This window comes from Solanum dulcamara, chromosome 3 (assembly GCF_947179165.1).
Source record: "Solanum dulcamara chromosome 3, daSolDulc1.2, whole genome shotgun sequence".
NCBI lineage: Eukaryota > Viridiplantae > Streptophyta > Magnoliopsida > Solanales > Solanaceae > Solanum > Solanum dulcamara.
The window spans coordinates 55,910,921-55,937,482 of NC_077239.1; the positions used below are offsets into that span (position 1 = coordinate 55,910,921).

A 26,562-nucleotide genomic window follows, 5' to 3' on the forward strand; every position below is an offset into this window, starting at 1 on the left:
GTCTAGAGGACACCACAACAGCTATAGGGTCGTCTTTCTCACCCAAATCGGTTGTGCAACATCGGCAGCTTCGGCTGAAATTTTCTCAAATCCTAATGATGTTGAAACTATGATGATCTTGAGTGAAATCCACAAGGGCACTTAACAGTTCTCACAAATGCCATGAATTCAGCTGCAATGAAGACTTCTTCAGCATCACCAATCTTAAACAAGCACTGTTTTTCTAGGTAAGACCACTCTGATCATAAGACTTTGAATCGACCTGTCATAGAACTTGTGTCAATCATTTCCGTAATTCATGCAGATTAAGAACTTAGGAGCTAATACCACTGCCTCGAGTTTTGAAATTGACCAACACCAGATCTCTATGAATATGACCTGCGGACGATAAATTTGTGAGATTCCTTAAATATTGTTTCTTTACTCCATTTGCCTATAGATTGTATCTTTTGTTGATGATGATTCCAAACTTCCTTTGTGTTGTAACACTCTTCTTGGTTGATGCATTGATCATTTTAACCTTGATTTTTTGTGTCATTACGTTAATACTTGGTTTGCCCCTGTTCTGATTCTGATATTGGCATGCCATTCTTGTCCATTTTTAGTATATCCTTTGCTTGAACTGGTAAATCCGGTACTTGATTGAATTGAATTGCGCTTGTACCTGCAAAACTAGCAACTAAGTTAGTAAACAAATAAGTAAGCTGATTTGCTTCTCGGAGCGTATGGACCACTGCGACTCCTTTATATTCCATAGCTACTTTTATTAGTTCTAATATCAATTGAAATACTCCTGGATCTCCTAAATTCCATACAGAATTTTCTTAATTATTAAAGAAACTGTTTCCATAGCCAAAGGGAGTATGGAACGACCTAGCCCACTGTTACTAAAAGTATCTGCAATAAAGGTATATGAATCTCTTTCGTCATAATACTAGGATCAATTTCTTGGTATGTGAGTCTATTAGTTGTGAATTAAGGTTATAATATGCTCCTATCTTAAAGTTAAGTTGAAAGTATCTTTTCGATTTAGTATTGGGCTTGAGTTTAAATTAAGGTCACATTGAAATGACCATACTTCTCAAATTATAAAGAATTAGGTGGACCATGACCAATCCAATAAAAGGTATTTGCGTCTTCTTTCCAACGCCACCGAATTTTCCTCATTTAGAGTTCGGAGTAAAAGGTTATACCTATTTTATTGGACACTGTCCGGATAAGGCCGCCAAAGCAGGATTGAGGGCACTGTAAAGGGATCCGATGGGCTAGAACTTAAAAATGATATATTTTTATTATCTCCTTCTTCCCCTAAGTGCCAAAATAGATGAAGGTTACCCTAGAAATCTCCAAGAAGTTATTCTAGGCTTCAAGAGAATGAGAGAAGAGATTTCTAACACAAGGAAGGCTACAAACCACGGATTCAGGCCTGTCTCCATAGATTCTCCTTCCAAAAGTTAAGGATCGTGCTATAATCCTTCTACAATTGCTTGGCGCCCAGGTAGGCTAGGTTTTCTAATTGATAAGTTGTAAATCTATTCCCATAGATTTTATATTGTAGTTGACAGGAAATTTCATGCCTAGGCCTTCAGGCACAGAGTTTGGATGGCTGAGTGTATTGTTATTGTTGTTTAGGTTAGAAATGTATCATATGGGTATGATTATCCTGTGACTAGTAATAGTAGTCTAGTTCTTGGTTGATAACTATAATACTGCTTGTTGATATGATTAATGGTTGTTGTAAAGATTAAGGTGAAGGAAATTATCGGGTTAGAGTGAGATCTTAAGGCTTGTGATAATCAAGGAGGGTCCATAGCAATATAGGGACTATATACATATATTTATATGCGTGAGTTTATATCAATGGATCTATGTGAATTATTTGAATAATATGAATCTTGAAGTAAGGAGAGGAGGTAATTGATTTAATATTGATAAATCTCTTGAATGAACCTATTAATTATTTGTGGTTATAGGTTATGGTTAGTCTATATCATAGAGAGACTCTCAAATGTGATTGAGTAAGGTTATGATGTCTTCTATGTATTTAATTGTTATGGTTGAATGGTTGATATGTTATTGTAATGGGTCTATAATCCCAAGATTGTTAAATCTATAATCTTGAACTTGCTCTAACAAAAGTAATGCCTTAAATAAAAAAGGCTTGACGAAATATTATTAATAAAGGAAAAGATAGAATATAACTAATGAAATGACTATTATGAACAATTACATGCAATGAACCTATTACTTGATTGGCAAGTATGTGAACTATTCGTTGTGGACTATGATTGTCGTTGTGATTTTGATATTGGATTGAGTGTCACATACCGACACCTATATTATTTTGGATATCACGTTTAGACACATAAATATAGAATCGGGTATCACGTTCTGACACGTATATAGGATCTGGTGTCATATTTCGATACATATATAGGATTGGGTGTCACCTTCTAAAACATATGTGATTTGGGTATGGGTTCCATGAGAAAACCAATGTGTGAACATCATCTGTGAATTTATCTTGATTATATGTGTGATGATAGAGAAACTGATTAGATTATAATTGAGCATGCCCATCGTGTGTAATAACTGATATGAAAGGACCGCAGGTCCTAGTGTTATCATATTGACTGTTGTAATTGAGATTTACCTTGTGAAACTGTGCATTTCTCCTGAAATGGTAAATTAATAATATGTTCATGTATATGCTTGATTGGATTATATTATGGGTGCGAGATGTATCCGCATAGTAGGTAAGAGGTTGTGGGTAAATCATTGGAAAGTAGTGTATTTTAAGGGAGATTAATAACTTAGAGTCAGATATTGTTGATGCCTTGTGGGCACCTTGGTTAAAAAGATGATTAGGAGATTTTTCGGAGATTCTGCCTCCAAGAAAGCCACCCTGGCGGGAGAAATCCAACTATGGTGAGGCTACCAGAGCGGGATAGGTCCCGCCATGGCGGAAAAGTAGCAGTTAGGAGGTGAGCTTTAGTTCCCCAAATGTTTTCATCTTCCAAGTGAAATGTGAATTATCTTAAGTCCATGTGATGGTGTGAAACTAAATATAGTAGACGGATTTGACGGAGTTAATACTGGCCTGTAGTTTGAAAACTTTTCTATGTGATAGAAGGCTAGATTTTGATCTGTATTAGAGTTGACAGCGGACCAATTAGAAAGGGGGAAATTTAGGCTTGAACGAATCTAATGAGGTTAATGGGAATGGAAAGAGTTTTGCATAAGGTTTGGTGGGAAATCTCTTAAGAGCATGTTTCCTTCTTGTCGATTCCTTTATATTATGGGATGGGTATCGTGTTGACCGATGATGCCTAGTAGTACGTGTTGTTTGTACTAATATTACTCTTTCTATGCCACTTGGTATAGTCTGGTTACAAGGTCAGTGATGTTTCATCGGTGAAGACGAAGATGAGTCTCCAACAGCTTCTACTCTTCCTTCTTTATAGAAGGAGTTGTGTCTTATTTTTATTTATACTCTATATCTTTAGAAGCTCTTGTATCTGCTTAGACTAGTATACTTGGGGTGTTAAAGTATTTTCTTGTAATCAAATTGGAGTTTTAAAATTTTCATTTAGGGTGTTTTCACTTCTATTTTTGGCTATTAATGGCTTTTTGTCAAACTTCCACATATTTTTTTTAAGGATTCTCCTATCTAGGTGTTAGAGTAGGTGCCTGCATGGCCTAGTGGGTTGGGTCATGATAATTTGGTATTAGAGCCCAGGATACTTGTCTCCCAGTACAATAGCAAGCGTGGAATAGACTTCTGCAGATTGGTGAGTTATTGTCCAAATCTAATTTTCAAGAAGCTATGAAGCATTTTAGGAAGTAGTTCCATTTATTCTCTCCTTTCATGCGATTTTTCTTTTGTGGTATAGGTTGAATCCAATTGGTATCTTCGAATTCCAATTGGTATCTTAATGAAATAAACTTGATGCCGTTGTCGCGGCTGAAAGAACACAAGCAAGAGGAATTGGAACCGAAAAAGTTCCAATTGGTATCTAGCCTTATAGGTTGTGTAAGTGCATGGATGATCAGTTGAATGCCATCCATGAAGCGAACTAATTAAATAAATTGACTTATTTGTGTGTTGTAAACTTAAATGGTGATTATGTGTAGAGTGTTGCCTAAATAACTGCCAAGGTGTGAAGTGTACTTCCCTGATATGATGTGATTATGTGTACAGTATTTCCTGAAGTACCTACAGTGTGTGAAGTTTACTTGTATGAATGGTTGAAATTATATGAGACATGATTGCTTAGGTTTCTGTTAACTTGTTATCAGAATAGGAGTCACAACTTGATTATGTGCAATGGTCTAATGATAAACCACAAGGTGATTAATGAATGAATTTCTGATGTGTGAAATGCTATACTCATATAAGGGAATACAATACTTAATTGTGTGTGAACTTACCATTGGTAAAGATGGTAAGGGAAAAGAATGAATTATGACTGTAGAGAAACTCTGATTTCGGGACAGTCTGGATTGGTTGGGAGCCATGTGAGAGAAGGGTTATTGTTGCATAATAGTGTAATTTTGTGTTATGAAAGATCTCCTTAACATGTTTCATAACTGGTTTAAAATAATGTGATGCTGAATTTTGCTCTATGCATTGCTTTAGTTAATCTTGAAATTATGTTAAATGCCTCAAGGAGATGTCATGTGCTTATTAAGTCAAGACTTGAGACTGGGGGTCCGAGCTATGTTGTACTTGTGATCATAATTGTTTTGACTAGTGGATTGAGTTTATGGGGACTCAATACTTTAGTTGTTGCTAGATTGTGTTTCTATCTGTGATAATTGTTTGAACTATTGGATTGAGTTTATGGGAACTCAATTAGTTGTTCCTAAATTGTGCTCATATTTATCATGAGGTTATTGGTCTAATGGGGTAGGGGGGTAATGAACGATTCCTTGTGGTGTGCATAGTTATTATACTAAGGTAATAGGGAGAGGTAATCTCCTATGTGTAGTGCTGGGTTCGACTCTTGGATAGTTCATGTTAAAATTTTCGTGAAAAAGGAGTCAAATGGGTTAAGTTTAACTCTGAAAGTACTAAAGGGGATATGGGGCAGGAAAGTGCACCAGGGAAAGTTACTAAGGCTACTGTTTTGGCGATTTCTGCACAAACGGGAATATCCTGCCAGCACAAGACTGCTAGAGCTAGAGTTATCCCGCCAAAGAGGGATTTCATGAGGCAAAAACCTTAGAAATAGGTCCTCTATTTTGCCTTGTCCCACCCTTCTACTCCAAAATGAGTAATAGTTATTTCTCTTATTTTAGTAGTTAAATCTATACCCATTGTGTAGTATAGATGGGAATTTAATGAGAATTCGTATAACTAAATTATGGGTCACAGGTCACGAGCAGAAATTCAATTGTCTTAGTTGTTTAATTTGAAGTGACCAGGGTAAGAGGGTGGTGTAATGATTGGAGAGACATTGATTGTGATATTGTTGCATACAGACGGGTGAAGTTGTAATGGACACAGTAGCATGTACAGAGATATAAAATATGTGAACATTGATGATAAACCTTAGGGGTTGGCAACGTAGGTGATGGTTTTATTTCCCGTAGGTATTTCATGCCCTTGTTAAATTGTTTTATGATATGCGTATGTGTATATGAATAGGAAACATGCTAGAAAATATGCGAAATGATCACTTGCTGGCCTGTTTTGTGATGAACATGTTCTTGGTGATATTCAGAATGTAATTATGGTTGCCTGTATGTTGGGATCGAGTGTCACGTTCCAACACATATTTGAATCAAGTGTCACGTTCTGACACAACCCTTAGATTAGGTGTCACATTCCAACACAAATAGGTGGTTATAGGTCCCATGAGAGGACCCTTTATTAAAAATGTCTGTTATTGACAGGGGTGGGAATCTTATGGTATGCCTTGATAGTCCCATTGTGATAGTGAATTTCTTGAGCTTGACATTCTTCATTAATGTGTGAAGATGCCAAATTGCATTTGTACTTGAATCATGTGATGGGATAGAGAGTGTGATGCCGGAGTCATTACCAACGAATGTGATTAATGATCGATTATTGATCGTGATTGAGCATCCTTATAAACTTAGTCGTGATCTATTGATTCTTGTGTTTGATTAGTGAGATGCCTTGTGTTTAATACTCTTGAGTGGGGATGATATGCTAGTTATAGCATTGGTTAGGATGTAAGTACCGGGGTAAAATTTTCCCTAATATGAGAGTTGACAAAGTTTCAGTTAGCATAGAATCCAATGAACCTTATTGATTGGGTGGTTTAGAGATATTTGACAGGCTCAAGGTGTAATGTTTGAGAAAAACTTAAGATGATATCATGATATACAAGGGACGTAGTATCCCATAGAAACTTTTGGAATGGATTTCAAGTTAGTAAAATTTTACATATTGCGATGACGTAAGAGTGGTTAATCTGGGATGTGATTTTTCCTAAGTCATAATTTGTCTCATCATTGGTTTTGAAAGACTCTTAGATTCGCTTGTGCCCTCACCTCCGTGTTGTCATTTGGGAACGAACGAAGGGTAAATTAGTATCTATTGTAACGACCTAACCCATCGTTACTAAAAATATCTATGGTAAAGGTATATAAATCTCTTTCTTCATAATACTAGGATCAATTCTTTGGTATGCAAGTGCATCAGTTGTGAATTAAGGTCGTAATATGCTCCTATCTCAAAGTTAAGTTGAAAGTGTCGTTTCGATTTAGTTTTGAATTTGAGTTTAAACTAAGGTCAATTTCAAAAGACCATATCTCTCCGCCTATAATAAATTAGGCAGCCCATAATATATCAAATTGAAGGTCTTTGAGTCTTCTTTCCAACGCCATCAATTTTTCCCCATTTGGACTTTGGAGTAAAATGTCATGCTCATTTTACTGTACACTGTCTGGGTTAGGCAGCCAGAGTGGGATTGAGGCCGCTGAAGCGGGATACGATGGGCTAGAATTTAAAAGTGACATATTTTTATTATCTCCTTCTTTCCCTAAGTGTCAAAATAGATGAAGGTTACCATAGAAACTCTCAAGAAGCTATTCTAGGCTTCAAGAGAATGGGAGAAAAGATTTCTAATGCAAGGAAGGCTACAAACCACATATTCAGGCCTGTCTCCGTAGAGTCTCCTTTCAAAAGTCAAGGATCGTGCTATAATCCTTCTACAATTTCTTGGCGCCCAGGAAGGCTAGGTTTTTAATTAATTAGTTATAAATCTATTCCCATAGATTCTATATTATAGTTGACAGGAGATTTCATGCGTAGGCCTTTGGGCATGGAGTTTGGATGGATGAATGTATTGTTATTGTTGTTTAGGTTAGTAATGTACCATGGGGAGTTCTTGGTTGATAACTATAATACTGCTTGTTGATATGACTAATGGTTGTTGTAAAGATTAAGGTGAAGGAAATTATCGGGTTAGACTGAGATCTTAAGGCTTGTGATAATCATGGAGGGTCCATAGAAATATAGGGACTATATACATATATTTATATGCGTGAGTTTATATTGATGGATCTATGTGAATTATTTGAATAATATGAATCTTGAAGTAAGGGGAGGAGGTAATTGATTTAATATTGATAAATCTCTTGAATGAACCTATTAATTATCTGTGGTTATAGGTTATAGTTAGTCTATATCATAAAGAGACTCTCAATAGTAATTGAGTAAGGTTATGACGTCTTCTATGTATTTAATTGTTATGATTGATATGTTGTGGTAATGGGTCTACAATTCCAGGACTGTGAAATCTATAATCTTGAACTTGCTCTAACAAAAGTGATGCCTTAAATAAAAAAGGTTTGGCAAAATATTGCTAATGAAGGGAAAGATAGAATGTAACTAATGAAATGACTATCATGAACAATTAAATGCAATGAACCTATTACTTGATTGTGCAAGTATGTAAACTATTCATTGTGGACTGTGATTGTGGTTGTGATTGTGATGTTGGATCGTGTGTCACGTACCGATACATATATTAGATAGGGTGTCACATTCTGACATATAAATATAGGATCGGGTGTCACGTTTCAACATATTTATAGGATCAAATGTCACGTTCCAACACATATATAGGATCGGGTGTCACCTTCCGACACATATGATTTGGGTATGGGTTCCATGAGAGAACCAATATGTGACTATCATCTGTGAATTGATCTTGACTATATGTGTGATGATAGAGAAACTGATCAGATTATAATTGAGCATGCCAATCATGTGTAATAACTGATATGAAAGGACTGAAGTTCCTAGTGTTATAATGTTGACTATTGTAATTGAGATTTACCTTGTGAAACTGTGCATTTTTCCTAAAATGATAAATTGATAATGTGTTCATGTATATTCTTTATTGGATTATGTCATGGGTGCTAGATGTATCCACATAGTAGGTATAAGGTTGTTGGTAAACTAATCGAAAGCAGTCAGTGTGTTGTTAAGGGAGATTAATGATTTAAAATCGCTTATTTTTGATGTCCTGTGGGCACCTGGGTTAAAAAGAGGTTTGGAGATTCTGCCTCCGGACAGAACGCCTTGGCGGGAGGAATCTAGTTGTGGCGAGGCCGTTAGAGCGGGATAGGTCCCTCCATGGCAGAACAGTAGTGGTTAGGAGGTGAGTTTTAGTTTCCCAAATATTTTCCTCTTCCAAGTGAGATGTTAATTATCCTGAGTCCATGTGATGGTGTGAAACTAAATATAGTAGACGGATTAAACGGAGTTAGTACTAGCCCGTGTTTAGAAACTTTTCTATGTGATAGAAGGGCTAGGTATTGATCTATATTAGAGTTGTCAGCGGACCAATTAGAAAGGGTGAAATTTAGGCTTGAGCGACTCTAATAAGGTTAATGGGAATGATAAGAGTTTTTCATAAGGTTTGGTGGGGAATTCCTTAAGAGCATGTTTCCTTGTTGTCAATTCCTTTATATTATGCGGTGGGTATCAGGTTGACCAATGATGCCTACCAGTACGTGTTGTTTGTACTAATACTATTCTTGCTATGCCACTTGGCATAGTCTGGTTGTAGAGTCAGCTTCTACTCTTCCTTTCTTGTGGTGGGAGTTGTGTCTTATTTTTATTTATACTTTGTATCTTTAGAAGCTCTTGTACCTGTGTCTTATTTTTATTTATACTGTATCTTTAGAAGCTCTTGTACCTGGTTAGACTAGTATCCTTAGGAGTGTTAAAGTGTTTTCTTGTAATCAAATTGGAGTTTTAAATTTTTTATTTATGGTGGTTTCACTACTATTTTTGGCTATTAATGGTTTTTTGTTAAACTTTCACATGTATTTTTGTAAGGGTTCTCCTATCTAGGTGTTAGAATAGGTACCCGCATGGCCCGATGAATTAGATTGTGACAGAGTAGATTATGCTCCAAACAGTCTAGTAACCCACATTTAAAAGCTTTAACTTCAGCTTCTAATACAGAGCATGGTTTAAATTTTTCTGATAAAAAAGTCTTAGAACTGATTCCTCTTGCAACCTTGCTAGCACCATCAGTGTTACACCTGCAACTACCTCTACCAGGACACATCGACCTTACCACCTTGTTGATCAGCAAAGGAATATTTCTTTCTTACTTACTTTTTTTTCTTTTCCTTTTATTTTTTTCTCTTTTATTTCTTGTTTTCTCTTTTCTTTATTTTCTTTGTTTTTTTTAATTATGAAACTAAATATTTTTTTAAATCTATTTTATATATTTTGTACTTATTTTAAATAAAACTAATATACGTACCCGCGTGTTGTGCGATCAATTGAAAATAAATCAATATATAAGCTTTGTTCATTGTCTAAATTTGACAATAATAAATTTTGGCATAATTTTTTAAAAAATATTATTTAAAATCATAAATACACTCACATAATCCATATTATCTTATTTTTAGAATTATGAAGATATAAGAAAATTTAATCGTTAGATTAAAAAAATAAAATATAGCTAAGAAAAGTCGTGTGATTATGATAATGCTAATCATAGAAATTAAAAGTTTTTATCACTTGAATATTAAATTGTAGGCATGCTATTCAAAATTTTAAATTTTACCTTTCAATTTTTATAAAAATCATTTATCAATTATATGATATCTTTTTAAAAAACCATATAATTATATGGTATTTTAGTACTATATAATTGTTACAGTTGAACAATATTTTTATAAATTTATTTTAAATCAATTTCAGATAACACATTGGATGAATAATGATATATATATAATCCTATATCATTTGATTTTTATTGCAGTAAAAATTCGTTAAGAAAATAGTCAAAATTAGTGAGAAAAAAAGTTATTGCATATGCATAAGTTATCAAAATTTTAGGAAATATATTTTGATAATTATTGTTATCATTGGGATGAAAGAACCAATTTCAAAGTAAATGTTTTCTCCAAATTCATCATCACTATGTGTAATAATATTTTTGCTTAATGTGAGTGCTAAGTAGATAATATTTTTTCAATAAAAGTATTCAACTCAAATATTTATTTTATATGAGATTCAAAGATTTATGCTTCTATCTTACATACCCTATTAGATATATGTATAGATTTGAGTCTTTAAAATTAATTGATATGCAAAAACAACATACAATAGTACTTTCATCAATTATGCCTTTTTTCGAGCCTTCTTTTGAATTTTGGCTCTAGATGAACTCGGAAGGAAATTCTGAGTGAGTGGTTGAGTTCAGAACATCAAATTTGGTGGGGTAGCATAGTTCGTTGGCGCGTACGGAGTTTCGAATAAATTTCGAGAACCCCGTCGGAGAATTTTGGACTTTGCCAAAGTCATATTTGCAAAAAATGTTGGTACCTTTGCTTTAGTGACCGTGGCATCGCTAAAGGGACCCTCTCTTAGGCAGCCAGGGAATCTCTTACACGAGGCATGCCAGCGAGGGACTTGTTGCTTAAGCGGCCTGGGCGTCACTTTAGCGATGTTCGCTTAAGCAGCTAGGGCTCGCTTTAGCGATGCTAGCTTAAGCGGTCAGGTCTTGCTTTAGCGAGGCCCGCCCCTTTTTAGGACCTTGGGGTCACTTTTGCGATACCTGGTTGTCTTTTTAGACCCATTTTTCGGCTTTGTCCCTCAACTTCTAAATACGATTTCTAAAGCTAGGAGAGTCCAAATGGAGTGATTCAAAGCTTTAAATTGTGTAGTTTTTCTGTGGAAATATAGGGGTTGAGCAGAAAGTGTTAGGGAAGCTTGTTTGATGCTTTTTATTGGTTTTAGTTGTTGCCCTCCTCTTGACTCTTCTCTTTAATGGAGGTTTTGATTTCTTGAGTTATAGAGCTCCGATTGAGGTGATTAAAAGTGCTAGGTGTTTTTGTGGATTGTGAGTTTGCTGTAGAGTGTTTGGAGAAGCATGAATATCGATGTTTTGAGGTAATCCCCTCCCCCCAAAGGGGGCTACCCAAGCATGAAATTTAGCTTTAATGGTAAAATAATTGCATGGACCGAATTCTTCATGTTTGAGGATCAAATTGTGATATGTTTTGGAGCACAAGTTTAGTAAGCTCAAATGCACCTTTTTACAGAGTCAAATTTGGATTTCTAATGCGGGTCCTACAATTCCATTTTAGACCTCATATTTTGGGTTCGTCTCCGAAAAATGAGATTTGTATGTCAAAATGCTTGTATTGACGTCCTGATTGATATTTTGTTAGTGTGGCGGCAGTTGGAGGTTATTCGGAGGCCAAAAAATTGATTTAGTGGATTTGGAGCGCGCGTGATCATTTTCGGGGTAGGATACAGTCTCCCCCTTCAACTGAGTTCTATTAGATATTGTTTAGTATATATTGCATATGGTCTAGGTTGGTATTGGCTGGATTTAGGGCTTCAATCCCTTTATTCAGTTTGCTTGACTCCAATTGAATCTTAAACTAGCGTAGTCTCTTGAGATCCATATATTGGTTTGTGGTTTCGCTTGCGTTATGGTTGCGTGAGTTTATTCTTCTTAGAATTGGTACTAATGTCCTTAGGCTAGGTTTGAGACTTAGATGCTTTAGCTTGTGTTCTTGTTCCCTTATAGCTAGGCGTAACTTCTGGTAGGGCTTGTGATGGTTGGTATAGCTTAGTGCTAATGCTGGAGACCTCTATGGCTTGTCATACCCGTAGGTTTAGCTTAGCTGTGCTCATTGGGAGATGAAATGACATGTTTTGCGATAAGGAGTTGATCCTTGAGATAATTCCCCCTATGTGATTCTAAGACATGTCTCGATTGCTTCATTGTTGATTAGTGATAAGCTTATGATGCCTTCTTATCTATTATTCATTCTTGGGTCCAATGCCGTATTCGAGGAGCGATTGGACCCAAGTTAGTTCCTTTGCCTTATTAATATGGTATGAATTGATGTACTGTTAAGACTGCTTGCACCTTGTTTGAATGTTAGTAATGGAATGCTTGCATTGATTGACCATATTCATTCGTTTTGTAGTACGATTTCGGATACTTTATGGATTTCACTACTATTTTGAGAGGACATTCTCACACTTTTACTACTTTTAAACTAGTTTTTAGCGGGAGTCGTACCATTGGGACTACTTTGATAAAATGGTTTGAGATTTATAAGGCATCAAGGATGTGCTCTTTCTTATACTGACAGTTTAGTGGTATCGAGGATGTGATCAGTTTCTATTTGTATCCAGCGCAACGTCTCCCTTTTAATACTATGGCTGCATTAGGGATGCCTTTAGCCTGTACTTGGTTATCCGGTGCGGCGTCACCCTTTTCTACATCAGCTTGGCCATTCACTCTCTGGTACCACTACGGAGATACTGTATATCTATGTAATGCCTGGTTCGGGCTCAGGCAGTGTACACAGACTTTCCGTGTCTTCTATGGGAGCCTCTGGCTAGTGTATCATTAAACTGGATGAGGGAGCCGCATGGGTCCCACCTGGCAGGCCAAGGACCGATGTCACGACCCTAACCCGCCATGAATAGCATTCACAATACTTATTCCAGTGGGAGAACCATTTCTACAAACCAGCTTATCAAACTTTAGGAGATAACAGTTAAAGACTTGCACAAATAGAAATAAACCAGAAATAATATTGACTTTCCATAAACTTAGCCGATCGTGTTAATAACAATGAAGTGCGGAAGAAAATATCTCTTAGAAACTGAAAGTCATCGTACCAAAACTCTAACTAACAAGTCTAGAACAGGAGTACAACTCCAAATAGAAAAAAATAATAAACAGAAACATTGTCTGAACATCCGAGTCCTGAAAGAAGGACTGAGATAGATAGAAAAGTTCATGGCAGCATGACAGAATAGCTCACCCTTGGAATTTGAACAACTTTCTAATCTTCCAACCTAGGTCTCTCTGCAACCGGCTGAATATGCCATGTACTCAACAAAAGGCAGAGCAAAAGTAGTATCAGTACACAAAAACAACAGTATACTGGTAGAATTATGCGGTTAGCCGATAAACGGATCATAGACAAGTAAATTTCAACACAATAGGCATATACATATATAGAATAAGTCAACTACATCTCAATATCATAGATTAATGTCTTTCACATGCTATAATTTCACGCAACGGTCCTCTCAAGGGACCTATAAACAATCAACTTTGTATCGGAACATGACGCCCGATCCAAATATATATCGGAACATGACACCCAATCTAAATACTTGTCGAAAAGTGACACCCGATCCAAATTATGCGTCGAAATATGACATCCGATCCCAAAATATCACAATCACAAAAATATTCAATGTTTACAACATTTATACCACCACCAACAGGTTCATCACAATAACAGGCCAGTAAGTATCATTTCACATATAATTTAGCATGTTTCCCTATTCATATACACACATGCATATCATGAAGCAATTTAACAAGTATATGAAATACATACGAGAAATTAGACCATCACCTACCTCAAATTCAAGCTTTCAGAACCTTACAACGCAATAGACTTTCATTTTCGGGTTCGTTCTTGATCTAGAAATTTTAAATACATATCAAGGATCAATATAATGACCTAAATATCAAGAAATATAATAAAATTTTATTCCCTAGGCCAAACCCATGATCCTAACTTTACCCTAGGCTATTTTCCACTTTAGATTTTCAGTCCAAACCCTCTCACAATGATTATTACCCGTACTTCTAGTTCCGAAGAATCAAAGTATGAATCTAGGGAGTAAAAACATTACCTTAAGTGTGTAAAATCAATTGAATTCTCCCTAGGTCGCCTCTTGGGGTTTTAAAAACTGAACTGGCAGGATATACGGGAACAGAGAACTCAGATTTTGTGCTCCAAGCCCCCATTTCACAACATACCCCCTTTCAAGAACGTATTAAAATATACCCCTCACACAAACTTCAATTTTGAGAATTTTATTCGTCCGAATGCGATTCTGCAAAGCCGTAAATGATCCGTATCGCCTTGGTTATAGTCTGTCCAATCAAATTATAAATCTAACCTCCCATCATTCACGTGATCAACCTAAACCTGACCTGATTCAGAATTCATCCAAGTTTGGCCTAGGGTCAAATTTTCCGAAGTTACTATCCGAAGTTTTCTAGCCCAAAATCCTTTCTCATTGGCCTATCCCTAACGACGGGAGAAGATCATTATAGACGGGGTGGGTCTATACACTTATTGTTGATTGTTGAGAGCCACCGATGATGTTGTTGTTTTTTACTACAAAGTTGCACTCATTAGCATCGCCTATCACTGTATATTAGTATGGTGTGGTCCCCCGGCTTAATGGAGGTCAGGAATATGTTTGTCATTGTTTGTACCTTACAGGGTTATCGGTGTTCGATCGATTATTGTCTAATTATACTTGTAGTTATCTCTTGTCGTATTTGTAGTTGGGTTGTAGGATGTCTTAGTCTGTCTTGTTGTTGGTAATTTCTTGCTAGATTCAGTTGGTTTAGTCCTTAGGTGGTTTTTTGATTAACAGTGGTAGACAATGCTCTCATCCTTGATTAGTTGACTCCTTTAGTGCCTCCTTATTCAAGCTCTTTACTATCATTTCCTGCCTTATCTTCTATTAGATCTTATTTGCTTACTTGTGCTATATTTACCTAATTATCTATGATTTATACTTGCTTTATCTACGAAGCTCAGTCGGCCTATGCCTACTGAGTACTATTCGTTTGGTACTCATATGTCACGAGCCGAGTCTACACCCCAACCGAGACTTAGTAGTCGAAATCACAAGTGATCCCAAGTTAATCCTTGGTATAACATATCTCAACACATTATATGAGAACTGAAGCGGAAGCTATAATAAATGTCAATATATGAGACTTAAACAAAGAATTTAAATAATCCATGAGATTGGAAATCTAATGTCTGAAGCAGCCTCTACTACCTAAAACAAGAAATACATTGCCAGGACATGGCCCCCAACTATCTTAAAAAATCTAAAGATTACATAAAATAAATCTAACTATTAAACCCATAGAGTCCTCAAATGAGTAGGACTTATCAACTGTTGACCGAAAATGCTACAACTTTACTAGTCACGAATTTGAGAATGATACTTGAATCTACATCATGATAGGATCAGTGCAAAAAACGTATGTGTCCGTACATGGAATGTACTGAGTATGTAAGGGAACACTAATATAATCATGTTAAATAACATATGTAGGAACAGTGAAATAGGATTTCTTATAGCATAAGACATAATAAAAGAATCAGTTGGAAAAGAGTCGTAGTTCATGCATAAGTATCAATTAGACCTTCGCTTAAAAGCATATGTAAGGATGAGTCTAATTCAGTAGCCTTGCACAATCATATTCATAAAATAACATACTTAAATTAACCATATAAAGTTAAGAACATATCGTAAAAAGATGCATAAAATGGGAAGTTTCTTATAATCGACATACACCATGTGAGCTCATGATGTCCAACAGCTAACCCATTTGGGTGGGTTGCCCTATACCTTTAGGACAATATAATACCTATGTGGATCCACTAGTCTGTGCCTCTCAGAGCCATATGGAGTTGTCCGACAAAGCGGTATACTTAATTCCTACAATGGCACGTAGTTATGAGACTTAGGGATTGCTACTAAAGTCCCACGGACGCTAATAGAAACCTTCATCCCTAAATTCCACTCAGTGTTAAATAGTCCTCCCAAAATAACATAAATACATATTAATGCTGATCAGTATAAAAACTGTCCATATATATGAATCATATGTGAAAGTAAGCTCAAAAATCATAGTTTAAATCATAAGTGAGACAAAGCTCAAAAATTAGATCTTGAATCATAAGTATTGTGAGGCGGTGCTTAAATATCTCTTTCATAAACATATCGTTACTGATATGCATAGACTTTAAACATGAGACAACTTATTGGAAATCATGCATAACTTGTGATTTCTCAAAATAACTTTCATAATAACATAAAGACTCTGAAATCATGTTTTGAAATATAGGATTCATGATCATAAATAATATCATGTCAATAACTCATGAGAATAACCATGAAAAACTTTACCAAGTATAAGAATGAAGTTCAATAGTCAAGAATTCATAGTGAAGTGTAATTCATTCAAGAAACCATGCTCTTAGATCATAAAAGTGGTGAATTTGAAAGTGGGTTTATAAACCCTAATTATAGAAACATGAAAACTAAGAAATTTTGGACATGAGGATGAAAGGAATTCCTTATTGGAGTTCTACATAACTTAATTGCTCCAAACAACCAAGAAAAGAATGATTTTGGAAGAAGAAGAACCACATTACCCTTCTTAAACCTTGGAGTTGAGTTCTTGAGAAATTTTCTTGAAAATCTATGAATTTAATGAGTAAGAGATATTAATTGGTGCTAATATGAAGAAATTATAAAATTTCATGATCAAATCTTACCTTGGATGATGGATGAACCTTGGAGGAAGTCAATTTCTTGAGAACTTCTCTTTCTAGGGTAAATATTTGAACTAGGAAGATGAATTACATCTTTGGGGGTTTATTAAAAAGCCTCAGGTCCATGCTAGTGCGCGCAAAATGCTTTGTGCATGCGGCCAATGTACGGAGAGGGAAGTAGCCGCTGCCTCGTTGCACTAGTGCGCGGTCAGCGCACGCAAGACAGTGCCCAGTAAAATGGGGATAATTTCTTACTTCAAGCTTCAATTGATGCAAACCTGGTGGCATTGGAAAGAAAACACATAGACCTATAATTTGATAGTTCACAAGCCACCTAATTCATTATATGCTGAGAGATATGATTGTTTGAAGTTGACCCTTATATGAAGTCATGTGAAAACTTAGCCCCAAAAAATGCTTTGAACTTGATTTGGCATTTGAGGTACCTTACAACCCTAAAATGCACTGGATACACTTACTACACTTTGTAAAAGACTTTAACATATTTTTACAACTTAGAAATCATTGGATTTGGGCCTATACACATACGCGGATGGTTCAAATCTTTGCTTAGAAGTTATGGGGCGTTACATCATACTACACTTTTGCCCCTTGCATATCCTAGTACGGATTATCTCCGTTGATTTATATTGGTGTGGAGCAGCTTGATTTTGAGATTTTGTGAGCTCCTGAAGTCTGGAGTTGTCAATTTCTATTTATTCTTGACTAGGACCAGTCTTTACTTGCTTCTGAAGACAGTCTGTACTTATATTTATATCTGTAAAAGCCTTGTATTCGTATTTTGATTTAGATGCTTGATTAGCCATTTTTGATAACGTCCAAATATACTTCTCGAAAAGAAATACAAACGGTTGCTTGCAATATATTTACCCAACTATTAGTCGGGGTTGATCCACAGAGAATATTAAAGAATATTGTCAATAGCAAAATTTAACTTGATAGTCATTATTTAAAAATGGGGGATTTAAATTGAAACAAAAATAAAAAGAAAAACAATAGCTTGGACTAAATATTTATTTGTATTTAGATTACTAGAAGTAACTAGAGATATGTTCTCCATGATTTCATAACTCAACAAAAATATGGTATTAATGATTGATTTTAGTTCTTAGCATGAAAGATCGTTAAGTTAATTTTACCTAAGTACCTAATCCGAAAAATAAATGAATATCACCATTCAACTTGATCTGTCTACGAATGTATGCTTTACAAACCCTTAACAGTGATCCCAAATTTAGCTATCTCTTGATCCGTTCAAGCTAATTAGATGAGGATTATTAGCCTCAAATCTCGTTGTTTAAGACGTTTTCTCATCTGTTACATCTTTGATCCGGCAAGTAAGAATAATATGGGTTCTAACGTTTGCAACCGTTAAAAAATAATCAAAGCGAAAGAAAAACAATACATGCATAAAAACCATTCAAGAATCAATTTTTACATTAACTTACTTCAATAATTCATCATAGTTCCAACAAACCTAATTATGCAATTTAGCTACTCATAATTTGAAAATCACAATTTAAAAATTATAGACAAAATTTTAATCATGAACTTACAAATTGAATAAAATAAATTCAAAATCTTGAATTCTTGAAGAAAATTTAGCAAAGATAGAGAAGAAATGAATAAATCAATTTTTCGACCTTCACGACGGTTCTTCTAAAATTTCCAAGCTATAAAAATCTAAGTCCTAGGTTAAAAGTTATGTATAAGTTGTGTGTTAGTTGTTGTAAGTCAGTTGTCCCCGAATTATTTTCTATGGACTATTTATAATATAGAAAACCTTAAATAAAATAACTGAGTCCAAAACTAATTGGGAAATCAAAATCCAGTTGAATTTGGTTTTCGCATGCGGCGCCGATTTCAACATTGTAATTTTCTTTCAGCTTTGCTGCTGCTACGTGGCAAATTTCTATAAGTCCTCTTTTCCAATTTCGTTTGACAACCATTTATATAAATATGAATATAATATTCAATTTATCCGTTAAGTTGTCTGCTTGATTTTTCTTCGGTAATTTTTTATTTTTAATTAATTTTGGCTTCAAATTTCTTCATTTTTGCGTCAGATTAATCCTACAAATAAAATACACAATTTAGTGTAATTCATAAAATTTATGCTCTAAAAGAATAAATAAAAAGACTAAATATGAGGCAATTAATGATAAAGAATATATATATTTTTGGTCTCACATCAACACCCCACACTTAAGCTTTTGCTCATCCTCAAGCAAATATTAAAGCTCATCTAAAAAGAATCAAACTAGGAACGCCACCACTTTGATTGATACAAACAATTAGGTCATATATAAATTTCAAAGCGTCAAGTACAATTTTTTATCATTATGCAAGATATATAATAAAACAACAACCCTCTAACCTCCTAACCTCATGGAAGGACTCTAACTCATCAAATTTAAGTTTACCCACCTACTCCATCAAACAAAGCTAATAAAATCACATATCTATTATGAAACAAGTGCCCTCACAAGAAGAAATATTCCACACACTCAATTTATGAATTGAATATAAATTAAGGACTTAGCATTAAGGAACAACTCTCCACTCACAAAAGAATTCACATATATGCATAAAGAACCATAGGCTTGCCCATCATGTACATCTCCACTAATTAAGCATACTCGAATAGAATCAAATAGGACTTTAACAGGTTGTAATGTAGGCTAGGGGATAGGTAAGGAAACTATATAATAGTGACTTACACTTCCCTAAGAACTTTGCACTTTTAGACTTCATCACCCATTATTTCTTTTCTTTATTTTCAGTCATCTCTTCAATAATTATTTCACTAGTAATTTCATTTCATCAAGAATGCTTCAATCATTATTATTATTTTTTTACAAAAAATTTCTCTCCTTTTTTGTCATGTCACATGCTTTCCAAGAGGGTATTTTTCATCACTTTGCATCTATAATATGTCTATGCTACAGTGCTCAAGAAAGTAAGGTGCAAAAATTAGAAATTCAACAAAAGAGTCGAGGCATAAATATGGCTACCAATAAAAGGCTACAAGCTCAGAAGGGCTAACTAGTGATATAATATCTGAAAAGGGCTAAAATTTACAACATAAATCAAAGAAAGCTCAATATCATCTTCTAAACAACGCAATACTTTCTATTTCTCTTCAATAACATACAGGGCAAGTTCTAGACTAAAAAGCAAAATATGAAATATATGCAAACAACCTCACCACACATGGCACAAGTCTCAATCAAGATGGATCAATTTTACTTCTACGATAGATAGGGTCATTACAAATAATAAAATAAAATAGATTATATACAGAGTCACAAGAATGAGTTTAGGTGTGTCAAATAGTCTGTAATTTAATAAGTACTCAAGCATTCACAAGAAGGTACACTCAAAATTAGGCCTAAGTAGCAAGTATCAAATCAAAAAGGTCTTTTCTTTTCTCTTTCAAAATGAATAAATAAATAAATAAAAATAAAAATAAAAATGAAAATAAAAATATAATCTAAAAAAAAGATACTCGGTTCAAAGGTATCCCCCTCAAAAAAGAACCGAAAAGAAAAACCAAGGAGTGAACGAAGTATGCTCTAAAAAAATCTAAGAATCATAAAAAGACTATTTTAATCTAAATAATAAAAGAAAAATCTTTTTGTATTTTTGGTCTTTTTTAAAAAAAGAATAATCAACTAAAAATAAATAAATATTATAGCATACTTCACCCTTAAAATATTGAAAGATATTCCATCCACACTTAAAATCATGCTTTTGTCCCCAATGCACTTTATAGAAAAGAGTTGAAACAGAAGGGTAAGAAATACTCCCCGGGACCCTTTAGGGCCTAGCTAGCAACATGATTTTTCAATTTTAATCAAGAGTCGCACACACCCCATACTTAAGCTCAACACATGTCCTTAGCTCCAAATTTGGGTACTCAGACTTCCCCTAAATCTGCAAAAACAAAATCAAACAAAAAAGTGACACTATAAAAATAAGAAGCTACACGACAAATTGGGTTGCCTCCTAATAAGCGCTTGATTTAATGTCGCGGCACGACGTTGGTCACTTGACTACTCAAATTTCATCAAGTTTGCACATGGGTTGCCTCCCATGAAGCGCCCGATTTAACGTCGCGGCACAACACCATTAATATTACTATATTTCCTTCCACTTTAAGAATATGAATTGCATCCCCAATTTTGCATCAATTTTTCTATTTTGTTCAAGAGGTGGTGGTACAAAAATAAAGGAACCAAGCAATAGAAATTGAATGTTGCAATTCTTAGCCCTTAAACTACGAATGTAATTTTTTGATTTTGAAAAAATAAATTCAAGAATCTAGATACATTGTTCCTTCTCTATAAACTCTTCCACATGCTTAGATGACTCAATTAATATCTCATTATCTAAAAATAATGTGGAAAAATGATTAGAATGAGGTTCAATGCTCCCTAATTCATGAATTGTATTACTATTGACATCCTCGCATTTACACATATTAGAGTTTTTAAAAATAATATTATCTACTTCATTACATAACTCTAGTGTACTCTTCTCAACAGTAACATCAATAAAAGTATAAACAAGTATTTAGCCCTCCAATTTTAGCTCCTCAAGTTGGCCTATAAGCATCTTTTCTTCCTCACTAATTTGTTGGGTGTCAAATGCGTCAATCTTTATATCCGACTCAATATTTAATTTGTAAATATCTCAGTCAAACATATTAACCTCATACATGAGCTTAGTTATTGTTTTATAGAGGAGTATCAACAAATTTTTCATGTCCCCATGTAGCTTATCTTGTTGAAAAAAAATAGCCTGTAAGAATCCATAATATCAAAAGTACAAGAATTACAAGAACACTTATCACTACATACTTTTTTCAGATGACATCTCAAGAAGAGCAGCAGCAACACCAACAACAACAACAACAACACCACCACCATCACCACCACCACCAACAACAACAAACAACAACAACAACAACAACACCAACAACAACAACAAACAACAACAACAACAACAATAAAAAATCAAAATTAAAAAAAATAAATGCAAAATAAACTAAACAATAAGGACAACAAATCAAAATAAAGAAAAAATAAATGCAAAATAAACTAAACAAAAAGGACAACAAATCAAAATAAATACTAAAGACAATTTCTAAGCCATATTCCTTGGCAATAGAGCCATTTATGATAACGTCCAGATAAACTTCTCAAAAAAAATATAAACGGTCTCTTGCAATATATTTACCCAACTATGAGTCGGGGTCGATCCCATAGAGAATATGGAAGAATATTGTCAATAGCAAAATTTAACTTGATAGTCGTTATTTTAAAATGGGGGATTTAACTTGAAACAAAAATAAAAAGAACAACAATAGCTTGGATTAAATATTTATTTGTATTTAGATTATTAGAAGTAACTAGAAATATGTTCCCCATGATTTTATAACTCAACAACAATATTGTATCAGTGATTGATTTTAGTTCTTAGCATGCAAAATCGATAAATTAATTTCATCTAAGTCCTTAATCCAACAAATAAGTGAATATCACCATGCAACTTGATCTGTCTACGAATGTATGCTTTACTAACCCTTAACAGTGATCCCAAATTTAGTTATTCCTTGATCCATTCAAACTAATTAGATGAGGATTTATAGCCTCAAATCTCGTTGTTTAATCATTTTTCTCATCCGTTGCCTCCTTGTTCCGGAAAGTAAGAATCAAAACAATACATGCATAAAAATCATTCAAGAATCACTTTTTACATTAACTTACTTCGATAATTTATCATGGTTCCCACAAACCTAATTATGCAATTTAGCTACTCATAATTTGAAAATCACAATTTAGAAATTATAGACAAAATTTTAATTATGAACTTACAAATTGAATAGAATAAATTCAAAGTCTTGAATTCTTGAAGAAAATTTAACAAAGATAGAGAAGAAAAGAATAAACCAACTTTTCGGCCTTCACGACGGTTCTTCAAAAATTCTCAAGCTATAAAAATCTAAGTCCTTAGTTATGTATGAGTTGTGTGTTAGTTGTTGTTGTAAGTCAGTTGTCCCTGAATTATTTTTTTTATAAACTATTTATAGATATAGAAAATCCCAAATAAAATAACTGAGTCCAAAATTAATTGAAAAATCAAAATCCAATTGAATTTGGTTTCCGCGTGTGGCACCGACTTCAACATTACAATTTTCTTTCAGCTTTGCTGTTTAACAACTCAATGATTTCGCCCAACCCTCATTAGTTGGTCCGATTGTCTCACCACGTAAAGCATATCCGTCTCACAACCACACTCTCCAACTCACTTGAGTTCTAGATAGCCCTTGCTCCTACCTAAGTTATTCATGGAAATCACAATGGTAACACTCTCTGGCAACTAGAACCCTCAACTTCTAAGAGTATAAATATAAAATACGATTATACCATATATATATATATATATATATATATATCACATCTAGTCCTAACAGGGCCCATCCTCTTACCCACCAAGAAGTGTATTTGATGATCATAATTCTCTATATCTAGCACAACTCAACTCAAGAGTTTATTTATAGTTCTTATTCCATGGTTCATCTACCACTAACCTTATTATTACATGAAAATACATATATCATTAGATTCTCTAATGGGACCATCCACACACACATACTTGGCCTTCTCAGGAGAACCAATTCAGTCATATTCGTTTCAGAACGTAACACCCGATCTAAGAATATGTTAGAACGTGACACCCGATCCATATACGTATCAGAACGTGCCACCTGATCTATATATGTGTCAGAACGTGACACCTGATTCAAACATACCACATTCACAATTAAATTCAATATTCACAGCATTTATATCACCAAGAGCAAGTTCATCACAAAATAGGCCAGCAATTTCTCATTTATATAAGGACTAACATGTTACCCTTATTTGTACATGTTTAGGTATATCATAAGTAACTCAATTACATATTTAAGACAATTTTGGAAACAATCAACGTCCACACTACCCAACCTTACAAGTCTGATCTCAAATCTACTAGTTTTACTTTTCTATACGAGATTCTATGCTCGATATAGATTAACCAACTGCACACAAAAACATCACAACCAATAACTTCACAATTCATTTCAGCACTTTTCTACTCAGGTAACATTCGAATTTGACCCTATCACAATCAGATCTTTGCCTGTAACCCATGACCACAACTTAGTATATGAATTCTCATTAATCTTCCTTCTATATTACATAGTAGGTATAGGTTTACTACTCAAAAAAGAGAAGTCTAGCCTACCTGGGCGCCAAGCATTCACGGAGAGATAACACTGCTAAAATCATTGGTTCTAGATGTTCCATGGGCAAGACCAAATTGCATTCCACGAGTTGAGGCATTCCAAAAGTTGGGATTCCCTCCCCTTCTCTTCTTCATTCAAGAGCACCCTTTTTGGAGGGTTTTGCAGAAACATTCGCCTCTAACCTCCACTTGGGAGAAGTGGGAAAATAAAAAAATTTGTGACTTAAGTTCTGTCCCACAACTTTCCGCTCTAGCGGCGTTGCCCCGACGGGAACATCTCGCTCTGGTGGGGTGGTGGGACCCAGTCAAGCCAAATTCCTGCGAATTTATTTTAAATCATGATTAACGATGGTTCAGGTCGTTACACTTATAGCTAGGCGTAGCTTTCGATAGGGCTTTTGATGGTTGGTGTAACTTAGTGCTAGTGCCAAAGACCTTTGTGGCTCGTGTAGCTATAGGTTTGGCTTAGCTGTGCTCAGTGAGAACTGAGATGGCATATTTTGGGGTGAGACGTCAATCCTTGAGATATTTTCCCTACTTGATTTTGAGTCATCTCTCGATTGTTTCACTGTTGTTTAGTGATAGGCTTATGATGCCTTTTTATCTAATATTCATTTTTGGGTCTGAGGCCGTATTCGTGGAGCGATTGGACCCCTGGTTAGTTTTTTTTCCTTGTTAGTATGGTATGACTTGATATACTGTTTAGACTGTGTGCACCTTATTTGAATGTTAGTGATGGCATGCTTACATTGATTGAGCATATTCACTCGTTTTGTGGTACGGTCCTGGATTTTTTATGGATTTTCACAACTATTTTGAGAGGACATTCTCACACTTTTACTACTTTTAAACTAGTTTTTAGCGGGAGTCGTACCACCGAGACTACTTTGATAAAATAGTTTGAGATTCATGAGGCGTCGAGGATGTACTTCTTCTTATACTGACAGTTTAGAGGCATCGAGGATACGCTCATTTTCTATTGGTATCCGGCGCGGCGTCGCCCTTTTTATACCATGACCACATTTGGGATGCCTTTAGCTTGTAATTGGTTATCCGGTGCGGCGTCGCCCTTTTCTACAATGGCTTGGCCACTCACTCTCCGGTACCATTATGGGAATACTATATGTCTATGTAAGACCTGATTTGGGCCCAAGCAGTGTATATGGACTTTCTGCATCCCCTATGGTCCCCTCTGGCCTACCTGGCAGGCCAAGGATCGGGGTGAGTCTATACACTTGTTGATTGCTGAGAGTCACCGATGATGTTACTGATTTTTACTACAAACTTACATTCATTAGTATCACCAATATATTTGTATGGTGTGGTCCCCCAATTTTATGAGGGCTGGGGTATGTTTGTACCTTTTAGGGGTATTAACGTCCAATCGATTATTGTCTAATTATACTTGTACGTATCTCTTGTCGTATTTGTAGTTGAGTTGCAGGATGTCTTAGCCTGGGTTGTTGTTGGTAATTTCCTGCTAGATTCAGTAGGTTTAGTCCTTAGGTGGCTTTTTGACTAATAGTGGCAAACAATGCTTCTGTCCTTGATTAGTTGACCCCTTTATTGCCTCCTTATTATTAAATAGGTTGTGATGTGTGTGTAGGTGCGTTCTTTGACTTTGTCTTCTTTATATATATATATATATATATATATATTCTAGATCTTTACTATCACTTCATTTCTTATCTTGTATTAGATCTTATTTGCTTACTTGTGCTATATTTACTTGATTACATGTGATTTACACTTGCTTTATCTGTTGAGCTCAGTCGGCCTATGCCTACTGAGCACCATTCGTTTGGTACTTTTACTACACTTCTGCCCCCTGCAAATCTCATAGTACGAGTTATCGCCGTTGATTTGGATTGGCGTGGAGTAGCTTGATTCGGAGATTTGGTGAGCTTCTGGCGTCCAAAGTTGCCGATTTCAATCTATGCAAGATTAGGACCAATCTTTACTTGCTTTTGAAGATTGTCTGTACTTATATTTGTATCTGTAAAAGCCTCTTGTTCGTATTTTGATTTAGATGTTTGATTATCGACTGATGTCAGGTCTTGGGGATGGGTCTTTGTAGATGTATTACTGTTGCTCTCTTTCTTCTTCTTATTATTATTGATTTGTTGGCTTCTTTGGCTATCTTCTACTTGGTAGCCCATTACTTCTGCCTTCGGGCTATGAGTTAGGCTTACCTACTGGTGGGTTGGAGTCGATGTCATCATCACCTAAGAAATCGGGTTGTGACACATCAAATCCCATTAAATATAACATTCTATTATAAGCAAACAGAATAAAATAAAAACAACTGATATGAATTCAATACATCAATATATAGTATTTTGTGTTAGGAGTCATCCTTATAAATTTCTCAAGTCAATATTT

At 35.0% G+C, this 26,562-nt stretch overlaps 1 long non-coding RNA gene across 1 annotated transcript; it reads left to right on the plus strand.

The window, feature by feature from the left end:
* LOC129882619 (uncharacterized) lies at window positions 1–26,038 on the plus strand. The gene is made up of 3 exons (XR_008765811.1): window positions 1–227; window positions 305–395; window positions 25,953–26,038. It is a non-coding gene; the product is annotated as an uncharacterized LOC129882619 (long non-coding RNA).
* Window positions 26,039–26,562: the final 524 nt, after the last annotated feature.